The sequence below is a fragment of the Myotis brandtii genome, unplaced genomic scaffold, assembly GCF_000412655.1.
Source record: "Myotis brandtii unplaced genomic scaffold, ASM41265v1 scaffold645, whole genome shotgun sequence".
In the NCBI taxonomy this organism is placed as follows: Eukaryota; Metazoa; Chordata; class Mammalia; order Chiroptera; family Vespertilionidae; genus Myotis; species Myotis brandtii.
Window position 1 is genome coordinate 1496066 of NW_005370488.1, and position 19822 is coordinate 1515887.

At 38.8% G+C, this 19822-nt stretch overlaps 1 protein-coding gene across 4 annotated transcripts in view; it reads right to left on the minus strand.

Annotated features, from left to right (window-relative positions):
• BMPR1B (bone morphogenetic protein receptor, type IB) overlaps positions 1-19822 on the minus strand; it is a 219215-nt gene that overhangs the window by 161199 nt on the left and 38194 nt on the right. The window contains exon 1 of one of the 4 annotated variants that reach the window (XM_005880655.2): positions 8529-8583. The exons of the other annotated variants lie outside the window; for them this stretch is intronic. The gene's annotated coding sequence lies outside the window, so the exon portion shown is untranslated. Of the gene's footprint in view, positions 1-8528; positions 8584-19822 lie in introns of those variants that run through there. 4 annotated transcript variants of the gene reach the window in all.

Below are 19822 nucleotides of genomic sequence, written 5' to 3' on the forward strand. Positions count from 1 at the left end.
GAGACAGCTGATCGATGTTTCTCTCTCATCTATGTTTCTAACTCTCTATCCCTCTCCCCTCCTCTCTGTAAAAAATCAATAAAATATACTTTTTTTTTAAAAAAAAAGAGTCAAAAGTGTGAAGATTCAACATTGTCAAAATGTCAGTTCTTCCACATTTTATCTATAGATTCAATGCAATTCCAATCAAAATCCCAGGAGGTCATTTTGTAGAAATAAACCCATACTAAAGTTTACATAAAGAGGCAAAAAACTCAGAATAGCCAATGCAATATTGAAGAAGAACAACAAAGTTGGAGGCTGACACTAATAGACATCAAGACTTACTACAGTTGCCAGGTCAGCTTGGTTCAGTAGTTGAGCGTTGACTGTGAACCAGGAGGTCATGGTTCAAATCCCTGTCAAGGGCACATGCTCGGGTTTCGGGCTCGATCCCCAGTAGGGAGCGTGCAGGAGGCAACTGATCAATGAATCTCTCTCATCATTGATGTTTCTATCTCTCTCTCCCTCTTCCTTCCTCTCTGAAATAAATAAAAAAAAATTTTAAACTTACTACAATAATCAAAATAGTGTTGTGCTGGGGGAAAAATAGACAAATAGCTGAATGAAAGAGAACAGAGAGCCCAGAAATAGGCTCACATAAATATAGTCACTGATCTTTGACAAAGAAACAAAGACAATATAATGGAGCAAAGATAATCTTTTCAATAAATGGTGCTGAACAACTGGACCATCCATATGCAAAATACTGAATCAAGAGAAATATCGTATACCCCTCCCAAAAATTAACTCAAAATGTATTGAAAAAAACCTAAATGTAAAATTCAACATTCTAAAACTCCTAGGTAATGTTGGAGAAAACCTAAATGACTTGGGTATGGCAATGAATATTGAGATATAACACCAAAGGCACAATCCATGAAAGAAATAATTGATAAAGTGGTTTCATTAAAATTAAAAATTTCACCTCTGCAGAAGACAATGTTAAAAGAATGAGAAGACAGCCCTGGCCAGTTTGGCTCAGTGGATAGAATGTCGGTCCATGGACTAAAGGGTCTCGTCCAATTTTGGTCAAGAGCATGTACCTCGGTTGCTGGCTAGATTCCTGGCCCTGGTCAGGAGACAATTTATTGATGCCTCTCTCACATTGGATGTTTCTCTCTCTCTGTCTCTCACCCTCCCTTCCATTCTGAGAGAGAGAGAGAGAGAGAGAGGGGGGGGGGGAGAATGAGAAGACAAGCCATAGACTGTGAAAAAAATAGTTGCAAAAGACACATCTGATAAAGGACTGTTACCCAAAATTTACAAAGAACTCCTAAAACTCAACAATAAGAAAGCAAACAGACCACTTTTAAAAATGAGCCAGAGACCTTAACAGACACCTCACCAAAGAAAATATACATACAGATGGCAAATAAGTATATGAAAAGATGTTCCACATCACATGTCATCAGGGAAATGAAAGTTAAAACAACAATGAGATACCACCAGATACCTATTGGAATAGACAAAATCTGGAACATTGACAACACTAAATGCTAAAGAGGATGCAGAAAAACAGGAACTTTCAGATGTTTATGGCAGCTCTATTCATAATTGCCAAAACTTGGAAGCAATCAAAATGCCCTTCAGTAGGTGAATAGATAACCTGTGGCACAGCCAAACAATGGAACGTTATTCAGCACTAAGAAGAAATGAGCTATCGAGCCATAAAGATATGGAGGAAACTTAAGTGCCTTTTAGTAAGTGAAGGAAGCCAATCTGAAAAGGATACATACTATAATTTCACCTACTGCACATTCTAGAAAAGGCAAAACTATGGCAATAGTAAAAAGATCAGGATTTGTAGGGGATGCGGATGAGAGGAATAAGTAGGCAAGGCACAGAGGGTTATTAGAGCAGTAAAATACTCTGTATGCCACTAGAATAATGGATACATGTCATTACATATGTATCCAAACGCATAGACTGTATATCACCAACAGTGAACCTTAAACTATGAACTTCAGGTAAAAATGATGTGTCAGTGTAGGCCCATCAAGTGCAACAAAAGTACCATTCTGGTGGAAACACTGATAATAATGATTACACATGTGTGGGGGCAGGGAACATATGGGAAAACTCTACTTTCCTCTTAATTTTGCTGTAAACCTAAACTTCTCTAAAAAAGTAGTCTTTAAAAAGTCAAAGGTGGCTTCTCCTTCTGGTAGCTGGGTGTTTGCCAAGGCAGAGGTATACAGAAAGAAGAAACAACTTGGAAGATAAATTTAGTCTTTAATGGTATGAACTTGATGTATCTGCTATCACCAAGTGTACATGTTCAGAAAGCATTCAAATATATTGATCTATAATACAGGAGAGAGAAAGATACCAACTCAGTAGCCTTTTATTCCTGTTTTGGGGCTGGAAACCAATATAAGCGATTCTCAACACAGAAACCAAAGTAGTCACTTAAAAAAAATTCACTCAGGTAATATTCACCTCCTACTCAAAACCCTACCTGCTTACCCATTTTGTTCAGAGGAAAAGCTCATCTTCTCATAATGCATAAAGCCCTACTCCATCTGCCCCCTCATTATGTCTCTGACAGCGTCGACTACAGCCTCCTCATTTTCTCAGCTCCAGCCCGCGTGTCCTTCTATTGTTCCTTAATGTACCTGACAAGTTTGCCCTTCATGTCCTTCAGCTTGCTGTTCCTGCACTGGCATGTTCTCTTGCAGACAGCTTTGGGGCTCACTCCTTCACCTCCTTCAGGTCCCCGTTCAAATAACTTCCGGGGAATCCTACCACTACCATACTATTCAAAATGACAAACTTCCTTATTTATCATTTAATTGTTATTGCCTGTCTCTCCCAACAGAATGTAAGTTCAATGACAGCGCAGATTTCATGTGCCTAAACTGGGTCTTACACACAATAAATGCCCAATAACTTTGTGTTCTATACAAAAACTTAGAGATCTGTGAGCCACTGGCCAACATAGGTGGTTTCTTAAGACAAGAGGTCTCTCAGCGACAGAATGGATAATGAAAAGTAACCCAAACCCAGCATTTAAAAGGTGGGTCAAGAAAGAGAAGCCCATAGACTGCAAGACAATTACATGTGTAAGTAGGAGCAGGATGAGAAAATGAACGAGGATGGAGCATTCAGGAAGGAGTGGTCAACAATGAGGCCACGGAAAGATCAAATAGGAAAGGGATTGAAAACAGAAGCCCACAGACTGCAAGACAATTACATGTGTAAGTAGGAGCAGAATGAGAAAATGAGAAAATGAATGAGGATGGAGCATTCAGGAAGGAGTGGTCAACAATGATGCCACGGAAAGATCAAATAGGAAAGGGATTGAAAACAGCCCATTAAACCTAACACTCACCAAGCACTGCGATTCTAAATATCTGAGCTGCACATTTAAAAAGGATGAATTTTAGCATATTACGAATTATATTTCATCAAAGCATGTATTTAAAAAGATAGAAAGAGAGCAATGGTGGCTGAGCTGTTTCCATTGGTGGTGAGAGGTAAGCAAGTAAAGTGAGACAGAATAAAATCTCGCTTTCAAAGTTTGGCCAGGACAAAAAGAGAAAGATAAAGGTAACAACCTAAAACCATAAGCAGATATAACACCAACAACTCACTACAGTATCGAGGAAGTGAGACATAGAATAAAATCTCGCTTTCAAAGTTTGGGCAGGACGAAAAGAGAAAGAGAAAGGTAACAACCTAAAACCACAAGCAGATATAACACCAACAACTCACTACAGTATCGAGGTGACATGTTTTAAAGTCAAGCTGACTTGAGTTTCGTTTGTCTCGGTTACATAAGTTATATAACCTTAGTTTCCTCATCAATAAAATGGGTTTACTATTACTTCCTGTGTCCCTGAGTGCCAGTGGTCCATTTCTTTTCATTTTTGAATAATATCTTATTGTATAGATATTCCACATTTTACTTATCCATTCATCAGCTGATGGACATTTGGGTTGTTTCCACTTTTGAACTACTATAAATAATGCTGCTATGAACTTTAATGTACAAGTTTTTATGTGACCATATGTTTTCATTATGCTTGGATAAATGCCTAGGAGTAAAATTGCTAAGTAATATAGTAATTTTATGTTTAGCATTTTAAAGAACTGTGAAACTGTTTTTCCAAAGTAGCTGCATCATTTTATATCCCTACCAGCAATGTATGAGGGTTCCAATTTCCCCACATCCTTCAAACACCTGTAATTATCTGTCTTTTTTTATTACAGCAATACTGGTGAATATAAAGTAGAATCTCACTGTGGTTTTAATTTGCATCACCCTAATGACTAATAATGTTGAGCATTTTTCAAGTACTTATTTGCCTCTTGGCTATTTACTCTTCACTTCCAATAAATATAATTTCAGAAAATTCTAGGACCAAATAAAACTTAAAACATATTTTTAAGGGTTCAGCTTGTTGTACCTGGCATAGATATAGCCACTCACTTGTTAGCTGAAGAAATGATTAAACTAATAAACAAATAAAATATTAGAATTTTAAAATCCTGACTTATTACTATATTGTTTGTTTTTTAACTAACCATTTGAATTTTTATGCAATTTCAGTAGAAAGTAAGAGAAACTTTTCGAAGGAAAAGAAACTATAAAAAAATACAATTACCAAGAAAATCTGCTAATCCTTTGTTTAGTATGATGGTAAATATCTGCATTAGTATTTTTAGTCTGGTAATACTAAGTTCTCTATCAGATCAATGTTAGGAAACTAGAATTGTAATCCAGTTACCCATTAATATTTTCATTTAGTGCTTCCTTGAAGGTAGAGGTGAAAAAAGCAAAATATTGATTAAGTAGTGAATGATTTTTTAAATGTTGTTGACAAACTAAATCAGGAATGAATACTACAGATTTATCCACCACTATAAATAACGAGATACTCCTCAGGGGCAAATGGGTACAGGAAAATATTAGTGACCCAAGCTCCTCGTCATATTTCAGAAAGACCTGAGGGGATATGTGGCTTTCAATGGAAACGACTGAGGAGAAAAGAAAACTGACTCTACAATGGTCTGTTTTCTCCTCGTTTTTTCCTCTACAGGCCTACTGCCAGTCATATCATGTACAGAGTCACTTACCTTTAACTCTAAGGCTTTTTGTTCTCAAGTAATAAATACTTTGGGCTCTCGGGACCCACAGGAAAATCATACACAAGTCTACCAACCTTCACTGCTGCCAGTTTATTGTACTTACCCATGATTAGTTTCAGAAGTATTGACTGTACAGTTAATAAATAGGTGATTTGTTCTTTTCAACTAGAGCAATGTTGTATATAAATTGAAAGAAAAAAAATACTAAATAAGAAAGCCATAGCACAGAATGGGTGTCTTTTTTAACTTTCCAACTAGCACCAAACGAAATAAAACATTTTATCATTTATAAGTAGGAATTGTTCTGAAATTCATATTGTATAGAACACATATAACCAGAATCAATAATAAAGCTCAGTTATGTTTAATAAAATAAGGTGATATAAAGAGTGAAAAGCATCAGGAATATCAAGTTACTTTAATATGATAGTTGTTGCTAAATGGACTTACATCAAAACTATACAAGTGCCTCTTCATGCTTAATAATATCTGAGTTCCAAGCTATGTATCAGTATTTTCATTTGTTTTGCTCTTATAGCCACACATATTTATATACTACTAAAGATAATATCAAAAAGTGTTTTTAATATAGCAAGCATTTGCAATATAATATCAAGCATTTCCTACTTTTAAAAAAGTATACAATTCTTAAAATCATCATATAAATTTAATACCCATTTCTGAAAATGAAGGAATTAATTCTAATTTAAATTTTGCTACCATCACTCTAAAATGGAAATTAGGTTAAATCTATGAGATAATAAGAATCTTTATGATGAGAATTTTTAATTCCATTAATCTCTGAATAGTTTTCTTTCATCCTAAACGTGTAGCTGAACTCTTAATGCTTGTTACTTTTTCAAGAACAACTCATTTGAGGATCTTTTCATTTATAGTAGTATAGATACCCATGATAAGCAATGTGATATTAATTTAATGAAATATTTTTTTCTAGACAAAATTACAGTACATTTTGTTGGACAGTGGACCTGAAATCTGGAGAAATTAGTAGGTGTCCTCTCTAAGGCAGGAAACAAGCTACGCCATGCATTGCTGAGAGTGCAAAGGGGGGAATCCCAGCCAGGAAGGATTCCCCAAAAACTAACAACACGATGGAGGAGGGAAAGACTTGTTTACCACATTTAAGCTGACCTTTTTCACTATTCATTCATCATAAAGCAGTAGCTCATAAAAATATCACTGAATGGTTAAAATTTATCAGGCGGTGAAAATGGGAATGTATATTAAGTCTGATCATTCATAAAATAAAACATTTATTTCACTACTCTATGATGAATATTTTTTCAGAGGGAGGATTTAGACCGTAAAGCTGAGGAATAGAATTATTCACTCTAAAGCCACTTTTTCTAATCAGAACAAATTTCCAAAGAAAGCAAGCAAAACAGGAAGAAAATAAAGCAAACTAATTTTAACAAGAAACAGATGAGCTAACCATGATACTTTTTTGGTTCACATATAAAATGTTTCTATTGGCTGTTCTGCTTCAAAGGACCTGAAACTTTCTTGAAATGTACTATCAAAATTAACTAAGGTGTAACGTAGAAAAAGAGACTAAAAATGGAAAAAGTCCTACTACTTTAGAATAGATGAAAACAGAACAGGAGGGAATGATGAGCCCCCTCCCCGCCCCCTCCCATTTGCTTCATTCTGGTATTTGGTCTAAAGTGACCAAGAACAGAGCTGGAATTGGCCTGAGGATAAGTAGGTGATAAAAGGAGAAAAGAAAAGAATAAAAAATATCCTTATAATTTTTTTATGCTCCAATAAAAAGATGAAATAATGTTAAACAGCACCTCTACTTAGTAATAGCTTGCTTGTATTTTTGTTTTGGTTTGGTATTTTAGTATGTTTTTATTGATTTTTAGAGAGAAAGGAAGGGAAAGAGAGAGTGAGAGAGAGAAACATCCATGAGAGATAAACGTCATGAATTCACTGACTCCTACACGCCTCCTATTGGGGATCAAGCCCAGCACCCGGGCATGTGCCCTGACCTGGAATCAAACCTGCAACCTCTTGGTTCCTAGGTTGATGCTCAACCACTGAGCCACACCGGCTGTTTTGTTTTATTTTGGAGACAATTTGTATTGAACTTCAACACTGAATTGAAATAAGTGTTTTTCCTAACAATTTGTGTTTAGAAAAGTGGACCTGAAACTTGATGCTTAAGTAGCACCAGTAGAGAATATGAAATAATATTCTACAGGAATCTCAAAACATGCCCTCAGGGTCAAGGGATCCCTGTTGATGGGGTAAAAGCTCTCACTGCCCAACTCTTAATAGTATGTACAAATCTCACAACTCACATTTACATGGCACTTTGTGTTTAAGAAGTATTCTTTCACATTTCATCTCACTTGATCATCAGGACAAGCCAATGAGAAAGTGTTCCCATGAGGAAACCGAAGTTCAAAGCAGGTAAGGGAACAGCCCAATGTGTCAGAGTATGAAAGTAGAGACAGAAACTGAATTCAGGTCCTTTCACATTAAGTCCCTGGCCCTCACTACTACACTTTTCAATAATATCAGAGGGGCCGTATTCAAAAAGTTATTTTCCTGTGGAAAAAATAATAATTTCTAGGGGACAGACTGAAGTCTTCCAATTTGAAGCACACATATTTTTGTTGAGAATGGCAGCACACACACATTATATTACTTGGGTAATGACAGTACCACCACTCAGTCATCCAAGTTAAAAATTTCCACGTTCCACTTCTGCTCTCTCCCATTTCCAATCAGTTGCTACATACTCAGGTGTCTATCTCTGAAATATAGACTCCCAAGTTTGTCCCCTCTTTTCCCTTCCCTCTGTTCCTGCCAAAAATCAGGTTGAGCTTTTATGGAACCTTAAATACTGAGACAATCACAGTCTAGTCTCCTGTCACCACGCTCCTTGCTGCCCCGCCAATCTCCCACAACGCCACTACTCCACTGAAGATTGTTCTTCAACACCTCCTCTAGCCGACGACAGAGGGTTCAAACTTCTCAGCACAGAATACAGGCCTCTCCACTATCCTGACCGGAGGCTACCCTTTCAGTTTCATTTCCCTTTGGCCCACAAATCCCACATTATACTACCATACCCAACCTCATGCTCACTGGAAATCCTGAATATAACAGCTCTTCCACACTTCTGTGTCTCTTCATAAAATGACCGTCTGTAAACTTCTATTTCTACGGAATTGCAGCTGGTACAAGACTAGCTCCAACTATATGGGAATGCAAATTAAAGTTTAAAAAGAGAAAACTTCTTTGGATGCTGTGACTCAAGACTCCTCTCTCTCTTTGCTTGTCACCTCCTTCTTAAAAACATGTTAAAAGGCTCGATTTGCACTGGTAGTGATCCCTCCGAAAAACAGAAGGGAAAAAGCACATACCAGTTCCCAGAGTACCGGCAGCAAAGCAGGGACACCACCGTGCATTTCAGGATGATTCAGGGAGACCTGACCAGCATTTCTGTCCCGAGTAGCCACTCTTCTTTCTCTGTTTTTTAACACTTGTTGAGTACCTGTTATGGGTTTGGCACTATAGACAGAAAACGAGGCAATAAATAATTGCACAACATTAACCAAAATATATTCATTTCAACTGCATAACTGCCCTTTTGAAATACCTACTAATCCAACTTTCAGATAAAATTATGCATAGTAGTACTGTCGAGATTTTGAAGCAGGATATAATCTGAAAAAGTGGCCCTAATTAGTATTTAAGTGCTAAAATTGTGACAAGAGCACCCATGGAAATAATAGCGCCTCTACAGAGAGAGTTTTGAAACATTTATATGCCCAAAGATGGCTACATTTTCTTTTGGGCAGAACATCAAAGTTCAGAGTACACGGATGAAAGTTATCTTTGGGTTTACCAGCATTCAATAGCAATTAAAGGCTACTTTTAAAATGCATATCAGGTGTTACTGGAAAATGCATCCATCTGAATAGCAGCTATTAAAAAGAACTTTATCAAAAAGGGTAAACAATGTATAAAAAGTCCCATGTGAGTGATGAAAACCTTGTTCAGATGACAAGCCACGTATTAGTCAGAAGCTAGTGCTCAGACTTATTGGCACCAGCAACGTTTTCCTAATTTCCTAAGTGTGCATAACATCACACCCCCATTATTTATTGCTCTACTCTATTAAAAACGATTTCAGCTTCCTCATATTCCTGACAAATCTATTTTATAATTTTAAATATATTTTTATTTATTTCAGAGAGGAAGGAAGAGGGAGAGAGAGCTAGAAACATCATGATGACAGAGAATCATGGATCGACTGCCTCCTGCAAGTCCCCCACTGGGGATCGAGCCCACAACCCGGGCATGTGCCCTTGACCGGAATGAACCTGGGACGTTTCAGTTCACAGGCCGATGCTCTATCCACTGAACCAAACCGGCTAGGGCTATTTCATAGTTTTAATTAGCAGTTGTAATGCTTCTTGTGGAATATTTCATATTTACTTACGCTTTCATTCAAGGAAACACTTGCTGAGTACCTGTCATGGGTTTGGCACTAGAGACACAGTTCCTCTTCTCAGGGAGGCTGGAGGCTGGAGAAGGGGCCAGAGGCCTGGTGCACAGATCATTATAATAGGGCATGGCAGTGGCCATGGGACAGACAGACAGCACCGAGAATCTGACTCTTCCTAGTCACTGAGCTCAGGGAAGGCTTTTTAGAGAGGGAGGTGATCATCTGATTCCTTAAAATAGAAGTTAACCACAGAGTATATGACAATTTCAAATGTGCGGCACTACAGGATGATAGTAAGATCCCCCCCACCCCTACATACACACACACACACCCTGCCCCAAAGTATGGCCGTGAATGAGGGCCTCAATTGGTGGAATCTATCCCAGGCTTAATATCACCTCCCTTAGAGTTTGTCTTGGGTGTTGGTGCATTTCTAGGTTTACTTCGTCTTTGCCTATTGACATTTTCACTCATTTCATCCTATGATTTATTCTCATTTTTTAAAATGGGATCCCAGGTTTTTTTTAAGGCTATTTTTTGGGGGGAGATATAACAATGTGTATTCCCGTAATCATTTTTTCTCAACATTTTTATTCATTTTTAAAAATATATTTTTATTGATTTCAGAGAGGAAGGAAGAGAGAGAGAGAAACGTCAATGATGAAAGAGAAGCATTGATTGGCTGCCTCCTGCATGACCCACACTGGGGATCGAGCCCACAACCCAGGCATGTGCCCTTGACCGGAATCAAACCTAGGACCCTTCAGTTCATAGGCCAATGCTCTATCCTGAGCCAAACTGGCCAGGGTAACATTTATATTCATTTACTCAAAAAAATATTTCTTGAGCAACTGTGATATGACAGGCTTGGTTTTAAGTGCAGAAAGATGATGGTGAACCAAACATGCTGGGCATGCCCTCCTGGACTTCACATTCTAGTGGCCAATAAAAAGAAACTAACCAATGAATATGATAACATCTCATGGAGAAAAAGAAAGGGCATGCAGTGATAAAAGTGACACAGAATGAAGTGATGGTGCTGGGAAAAGAAAGCTTCCATAGGGGCGATTAGGAAAAGTCTTGCCGGAGCTGAGGCCTGATGATGAGAAGGAGACAGCCATGTAAAGACGTGGAGGAAGAGCATTCCAGGAAGAAGAAATTGCTAACAGGAAGACCCTTGGGTAAGAACTACCCTGGGTATTCAAGTGACAACAACAAAAAAGGAGGGGCAGGCAAGAGTTGGCACACAATGAAGTCAAATAATTAGACAGTGACAGAATGATGTGGGTGTTTTGGGCCAGTGGTTTTGAAACTGTGCTGCACATTAGAATCACCTATGATGCTTTAAAAAACCCATATGCTCCCACGGCTGGTGTGGCCCAGTGGCTGAGCATCAACCGACCTAGGAACCAGGAGGTCATGGTTTGATTCCCAGTAAGGGCACATGCCCAGGTTGCAGACTCAATCCCCAGTAGGGAGCATGCGGGAGGCAGCCAATCAATGATTCTCTCTTATCATTGATGTTTCAATCTCTCTCTTCCTCTGTTAAACCAGAATCACTGGAGCAGGAGGCAGAGACCAGTATCCTTTAAAGCCCTCCACGTAATTCTGACTCGCAGCCCCAAGTGACAAGCACTAATTCAAGCCACAGTAAGGAATTTAAGTTTTGTCTAATTACATAAGCAGCCATTGAAAGATTAAAATTGCATCTGAAATTTCTGTCAGGCAAGTAAAGTGTTTCATATCTAATCTGGTAAAAAGAAGAAATACACTTTAGGAATATGTTAGTTTCCAAAGCACATTCTCCTCCAGAACAACAAAAATAAAAGCAATTATTGAAATACTTCCTTCTAAAAATTCAAATCATTTAGGTAAAAAGTTGTCCTGGAAATGCCCAATGCAATTATATCCATGTTTGATTCATTGCTTTTATGTAGTTACCCTATACATTCTAGAACACATTTGCTTATCATTTGTGAATAAGTTTTTTTTGTTAATCCTCACCTGAGGATATTTTTTCATTGACTTTTAGAGAGAGAGGAAGGGAGGGAGGGGGGGAGAGAGAGGAACATTGATGTGAGAGAGGCACATAGACTGGTTGCCTCCTGTACATGCCCCAAGCCCTGACCAGGGCCAGGGACCAAACCTGAAACCAGGTACGTGCACTTGACCGGGAATTGAATCCAAGACCCTCAGGTGCACTGGCCAACACTCTAACCACTGAGCCTGGCGGCCAGGGCATGCGTAACTTCACTGTCTCTTGAGAGAAAAAAACGATAAACAAAACATTTGAGACAGTATATAAATTTTGCTTACATTATTCTTTTTTTTAATATGTAACATTGACCATGGGATCCCTCTAATATGGGTCACATGAGTACTTGATCCCATCTGCTGTAAATGGCACATCATTTTGTGGCACATAATTCTGGTATCTATTGTTCATATCAACACACTTTCTTGGAGTGTATTTAGTAGAGAATGAAGTCTCCTCACAGTAGTAAAAGGTTGCATTCCCCAAATCTTAGTGTCAATTTAAATTCTTATTTTTTAACAACTAATAATCATGCACAAACTAAGGAACCAAAATTAAATTGTAAGAAAAGCAAAAGCTATCCAATCCTGCTCACATTCCAGGAAAGCAAACCAATCAGCTGAAAATTAATTTAACTATCGTGTGGAGCTCCAGTCCTAAGAGTTCTGCTGATATATCATCTCTTCTGGTCTAAAAGCATATGAAAATCCACTAACTACCTGAAGGAATTTCATTTAACAATTCAACCACTCCATAGAACATAAACTCAGATTCCTTTATTTACATGGCTCCAAACAGTATTTTATCAAAAATTGCATGTATCAATATTACACAACCCCCAATTTTTCTTTAAAGGTATTTCAAAAAAGAAGTCAACACATTTTCCACACAGTCCATTTATTATGGAATTCACAGCATGTGAGTAAAAAAGAATGGCAATTTCTACTCAACCCTTTCTTCTTAAAGTTCTCTCTCTGATAAAGCTAGCCAAGGTAATCTACCTCAAAACAGCCTTTGAATTCTTTCTGTGCCTTTAGAAGACCTACAGCATTCCCAACTTGTATTATATCCGGCTTCCCTTTTCCAGCAAACAATACCTTAATTGAAATCAGGAGCTATGTTTTATGCATTTTTCCATATTCACAGTACCTTTCTTTGTGGTGTTAAAGAAACACCTAATTAATGAATGTATAATGAAGACTTAACCTTCCACTGTTGAAGGTAAGACATTAAAGCAGCATAGTTCTTATATGAACTTCTGCAAATACACATTACCACTTCAGGGCCCTGACTACTATTCTCTCCCGACTTGGTAAAATAAAGAGAAGTCAGAAATACTTGAAAATATGAAATGAGAGGTAACTGCTGTGCTCCAAATAAGAAGGCTAGATCAAGGAGAAAGAAGATTCAAAGATTAGAGACTGCAGACTCAAATGAAAAATAAAATAGAACCATAAATCATTCAGTCACTCTGTAAACAATTTTGAATATCTAATATATACCAAGCACTTTAACAGACAAAAGTAAAAAAAGACACAACTACTGCCTCCAAGTAGCACACAGACAAAAGCTATAATGCATAGTAATAAGAGCAGTACAAGAGCTACACATAGTGGTAAGATATATGGACCTAAACCATTGGGGAGGTAAGGTGAAAGTAAGTCTTAACAAGGTGAATAGGAATTAGTCTAGAGCAAGCGGTTCTCAACCTGTGGGTCGCGACCCCTTTGGCGGTCGAACGACCCTTTCACAGGGGTCGCCTAAGACCATCCTGCATATCAGATATTTACGTTACGATTCATAACAGTAGCAACATTACAGTGATGAAGTAGCAACGAAAATAATTTTATGGTTGGGTCACAACATGAGGAACTGTATTTAAAGGGCCAGAAGGTTGAGAACCACTGGAGAGGAAGAGGCAGAGGGAGAACCATTCCAGAAAGAGGCAGAGCAAAGGCATAGCTGTGACTGACAGGATAGTCTGTGCCAGGATGTGAAGCAAGTCTCTGTGATGTAGCAAGGCTCCAGTGCAGGGAGAGGCAGGCGATAACGTAAGGGAAGAAGGTGCCTGATTCTTGAGGGCCTGGTTTGTCATGAAAACATACGTTACCTTTTATCTGCCTGGCAATTAGAAGCCGCTGAGCAGTTTTAAAAGCTACACATAAAGCTCTGTGGAGAATGGCCGGAAGGCTGGGAGGGGAGGGGAACAAAAAACACAAAGGCCTAAAAAGTTTGTTTTAAAATTATTAACAGCGCTGGCCAGCGTGGCTCACTTGGTTGGGCATCGTCCCATGCACCAAAAGGTAGCTTGAGGATTCCTGGTCAGGGCACATGCCTGGGTTGCAACTAGATCCCCAGTAGGGGGTATGCTGGAGGCAGTCAGTCAAATGATGTTTTGCTCTCACATTGATGTTTCTCTCTCTCCCTCTCCCTTCCTCTCTCTCTAAAAATCAATTTTAAACAATTTTAATTATTAACAAATTTTGGGTTATCTGACCTTACACTCTCTCTCAACAATTTTAAACAATTTTAATTATTAACAAATTTTGGGTTATCTGACCTTACACAATGCTGAACACATATACTTAACATAATTACTACTCTGATAATCAATAAGTTACTGACCTTCTTAGAAATAAGTTTTTTTGTATGCACATATACATAAGCCATGGACACAGACAATGGGGTGGTGAGGGCCTGGGATGAAGGGGAGGACAGGAAAGGGCTAGAAGAGATTAATGAGGGAAAAAGGAGGACCTATGTAATACTTGCAGCAATAAAGATTTAAAAAAAAGAAATAAACAAGTTTTAGAATATGGGTAGAAAACTAACAATAAAACATTTAATTGAATGACAGGTTCAATTTTTATAAATAAATAATAACACTAAATAAACTAAATTGTTACTCCTTTTCGTATAACAACTACTTTACTAATTGAAGTAAACTGAAATGATTTGAAAATATTTTTATCAAAATTTGACATTCCAATTGTCACCTCATGTTACTTATGATCCAGTTTTCAGTGTTTTCATATTCTTTTGTAATCTGTTGCTTTTATAGGCTTACTATTTCCCTAAAGCTCTAACATCCTTTGTTTGAAAACACAATTCAATTATTTCAAAAAATCAGGTTATAATTAAATGAACAAACTTACTGTCAGTTTCACTAGGCTGTTTGCCGGAGTTCATATTTTATCTCAGAAAAATTTACCTGAGGGTGAACTGTTGAGGCAAATTATAACTATTACATAAATAATCAATCCTATTTTGGAATTTATTTAATTGTATTTTGCATATATTTTAAAAGATCAATAATTCTCTAAGTAGCACTGCCTTCAATTTAGCGATGACCAAAATTTCATTGTCAGTAAGCCAGGTTGATGGCTAAAAAGTAGGGTGTTTTCCTAGGTACAATCATTGCAAGAAGTGGTGATGATTTATGGTGGTGTTTTCCATTCCTTTTTGTGTCACCTTTGATCTAGTGAAGAGGGCTGCATGGGAGTTGGCCCCTGACAGCCCTGTGAAGACATAGTCATCCCAGGTAGCAGTTTTCTGGTTTCTTGGCTTTCGCAAGCTGCTTCATGCCTGGCTCGCCCACACAGGCTAGCTGGGGAGCATTGTTGCTAAAAGCAGAAGGGGAAACCCAGGTAATAAGATGCAGTGAACAGGGTCCAAGCCGATGCAGACTAAACATCTGCAACGGCCAGAAACGTTCCACAGCGCACGTTCATGCAGTGACAGGAGGCAAACTGAGCTGGGGGCGCCCAGCAGAGAGGAGATGCTGGCAGCTGCACATTCATCACCTTTAATGAAGTTTTCACTGTTCGTAGTCATGAAGCTCAACCAAATGACTCTTGATATTTTAAAAGATTAATTTTAAGAATCAATAGGACAACCTGTCAGTACTTATACGGAGCTAGATTTAAAATTTCTCTCTTCATTTTTAGGAAACATTTTTCCTCTTCTCTTACAAAAACACAAGGTTTCAATAGCTGGCCAGTTCAAACTATTACCATTCATAAATTCTGCATGTCTGAGAACTTGATATAACTTAAAACATGCACCACCCACAATCATAATTTTGGCTTAGCCAAGAGGAAAACATCAATTTTAGGGTCTCATTAAATGCTGTAACCAGAAATTCACTGAATGTTTAAATAGCAAAATTTGACAATGAAAGCAAGGATGGTCAAGTTGTGTGTGTGTGTGTGTGTTTTGTTGTTGCTGTTGTTTGTTTACCATAAAAGACTGTCTATATCTCCATTGACTTGTATATCTATATTCTATCACTTTGGAATTAACCTGTAAAGATTGGATACAAAGAAGTGTAGAAGGTGTTATTTTTCAAAGATGGCCACAGCAATATTCCCCCATCCCAACTGCTCTTCTTGCATCCTGTTGAGAAATGGGATCTCAATTCTTTCTCCGTGAAACTGGATGAGCTTATGGCTATGGTGAAGTGACACTATGTGCCTCAAGGCCAGGCAATGAAATGAATGTGATTTAACTCATTCATCAGAATCCGTGGTCTTGGAGCCTTTAGCTGCCACATTAGCAGTCTGACCTTGTGGAGGCACGCTGCTGTAACAAAGACTAAACTAGCCAGTGTGGAGAAATCAGAGAGGCCTGGAGGCTACATAAATAGAGATAAGCTTGCTGAGCGTCTCACCGCTTTAGCCTCCTGCTGTTCCAGTGCTAGACACCATCTGACTGCAAAAGCACGAGACCCTGAGCCAGAACCGCTCAGTTGAGTTCTGCACCAAATCCTGATCCAGAAAATCAGGGGAGGTGATAACTTTGGTTCGGCTGTTTTAAACCACCAGACTTTACAGTTATCTTTTTAAAAGCACCGATAGCTGGAATATACTTTGATACCAGAACTGAAGCAGTATAATAATAATAATAATAATAATAATAATAATAAAGTAAACTCGAGACATACGGTACTGACCTCTGGACCAGATAGAAGATGCGAGCCAAAGGAGTGGAGGCCGAGTAGGCCTCAGAGTTGGACTATAAGGGCTCCAGAAAAATAAAGGCAAAGAACAGAAAACTCTTGTTAAATAGTAGCAGAACATTTAGCAATACTATTGTCTGCAATCCACAATGTGGAAAACAGGAAATGTACCTAACGAGCTCCAAGGAACTAGCTCAGGAGGAATCCAGGCAGGATACTGACAGGAACACCTGCCTGTCTTTTGCTACTTCAGACGAGATGTGGGTAGAGATAGATAAGTTAAAGAAAATGTTCGGTTGACAGCAAAATTTGGAAGAACTATTTTCTGAGTTTGAAAATAAAACTATTTTTCATTTCCTGTTACTTCAGAGAGCAAAAGAGTCTCAAAATAGGAGTAAGCCTCAGGGAATAAAATGCCAGGAGAGAGTTGGTCTATGAATAAAGGTATGCATGTTACTATAAATACCCTCTTCTAACACCTCAGGAATAGTCAGATGATGCCCCATAGATCCCTTAAGACAAATAAAAGGCTTTCTAAGGATCTTAAAGGCACAGGTAACATTCTCTGCTAAACAACCAAACTACTAAGAATCTTAAGGGTGTTACCTCACTGCATCCCCACTGGGAACACCTGGCAAAGGAGTGATTATCTCAAAAACTTTCTGGGTGTGGCTTTTGCTAACAGAGTAGATTATAAATTGATACATAAGAAACCCTTCAGATTTTTTAATTATACCAGCTGGAACTAAACAGAAACAAAGACAATACAAAGTCAGAGTGGCCTTTGGACCCCCGAACTTCCCTGCATTGGAAGAAGGTTGAGAAGGTCAGCTATAAATGCAAGGCGGGGGGGATGGGGGGGTGGTTGTGTGTGTGTGTGTGTGTGTGTAAAGAATGATGATTCAGAGAATGGAAACAAGAACTCTTGGGGGAGCCAAGAGTCACAGAGAACAATTCCCAGGAATGAGACGGAGCCCTAATTAAGCAAATGGCAGCAGGGACATTTGGGTTTCAGATTTGCTATGAAGTATAAGAGCCTCTCATTTCTCCCTCTTTGAACAGGAGGAACCATAGAATATTTTTATGCTTCTCACACCACTGACTTTGGGGTGTGTGAAAGGCAGATAATTCATCTCTTTCACTCACAGATTTTCAAAAGAACCTATAGTTCAAGTGTTCTCAGTATTCCAGGAGCCTTACCAAGGATCTGCATCTGAACTGGACTTGGTTTAGAAACAAGGTCCTGGACTTCAAGCTAATGCAGTAACGAAACGAGACTTAGGGGCATTGAGTGCAAGAATAAGCATATTTACATGTGAGAGGGATGTAAATGATGATGGTCAAAGAATGAACAGTGGTGGGTTGTATGTCCCCCAAATACGGTAACTCCAATAATATCTCCCATACCACCACGTTCTTCTTATAATGTAACTGACACTCCCCAACCACCAAGTATCAGAGTTGATATTCTTTCACCTTGAATTTTTTACTATGGCCTACGTGAAGCTGTGTCATTTATAGACCGGATCGTAGAAGGGCAAGACAACGCTCACCCTGCTCCCAGTATCACTCATTCTCCAAGCCTTCAGCTGCCACCTTAGCAATGTCACTGTCTTGAAGCTGCGTGCTGTGCAGGAGCCCAGACTAGGCCATGGGGACAGGCTACACGGACAGGCCCTGAGGTCACATGAAAAGAGAGAGATGCCAGACTAGCCCCCAGGTGCCTCAGCTGCCCACGGTCCCAACTCCAGTCATTGCATGCCTGCAAATGCACTCGGCCACCGTGGTCGGCAATCTGCGGCTCGCGAGCCACATGCGGCTCTTTGGCCTCTTAAGTGTGTCTCTTCCTAAGCCTTAGGAGTACCCTAATTAAGTTAATAACAATGTACCTACCTATATAGTCTAAGTTTAAAAAATCTGTCTCTAAAGAAATTTCAATCATTGTACTGTTGATATTTGGCTCTGTTGACTAATGAGTTTGCCGACCACTGCTAGACCCTCAACCAAAAGCAAACAGCAAAACCCTACACAAATCCCTGACCCACAAAAATTGTGAGAGATAAGTTGTAGTTTGAAGTCACTCTGTGATTTATTTTTCAGCTAGAAACAACAGAAATGAAAAGCACAAATTATTACATCTTGTTCTGGCTACAAACGAAAAATGTCATAAAATTACTAAAAATAGAAATAGATATTCTGATCAAACTTTACAAAGGAAAACAAAAATTTTTGAAGACATTGTCTACAAATCTGGTGAAATTATTAAACGAAACCAAAAAGTGGTCAGATATTACAACCTCAAGGTATTAAAAAAAAAGGCAAATTAAAATATACTCAGATTTAGGCCTAGCCGGTAGCTCAGTTGGTTAGAGCACCACGCTATACACCAAAAGGTGATGGGTTCAATTTCCGGTCAGGGCACATACCTAGATTGTAGGTTCAATCCCGGGTTGGAGCTTATGCAGGAGGCAGCTGATCGATGTTTCCCTCTCACATCGATGTTTTTTTCTCTCTCTCTAAAAAATCAGTAATAAAAAAATTTTTTTAACATGCTTAGATTTAAACTAACTCCAAATGAAGACCTGGATCTTTTTACTGTTGCCAAGCATGATCAGGACGTGAAATATATATGGAGCTGTTGCCTGCAGTTGAGGAATCTCTGAATTAAATTAGAACTGTACATATGTATCCATCATGTTTTAATTGTCACATGAAACTATACCCTGCAGTTAATTGGCACAGGTGACAGAGGTGAGAGCTAAATTGTTTCTCCTTAAAGTGACAAGTAATAAACTACCTTAGTAAGATTTAGTTTTTAGAATTGAGTTCAAACACCAATGAGATCATTCTATTCCAACCAACAGACGCACAATTTTTTTTTTTTTACTTAAATCAAACTGAACCTTTCGAAAACTCATCCATTTTTAGACGGAAAACAGTTACTTTTATTTATCATACTAGAGGCCCGGTGCACGAAATTCATGCACGAGGAGGGGTGGGGGGAAGGTTCCCCTCAGCCCATCCTGCACCCTCTCCAATCCAGGACATCCCTCTAACAATCCGGGACCACTGGCTCCTAATTGCTCACCTGCCTGCCTACCAGATCGCCCCTAACTGCCCCACTGCTGGCACGATCACCCCCAACTGCCCCCCTTGCCGGCCAGATCACCCCCAACTGCCCCCCTGCCATCCTGGTCACCCCCATCTGCCCCCC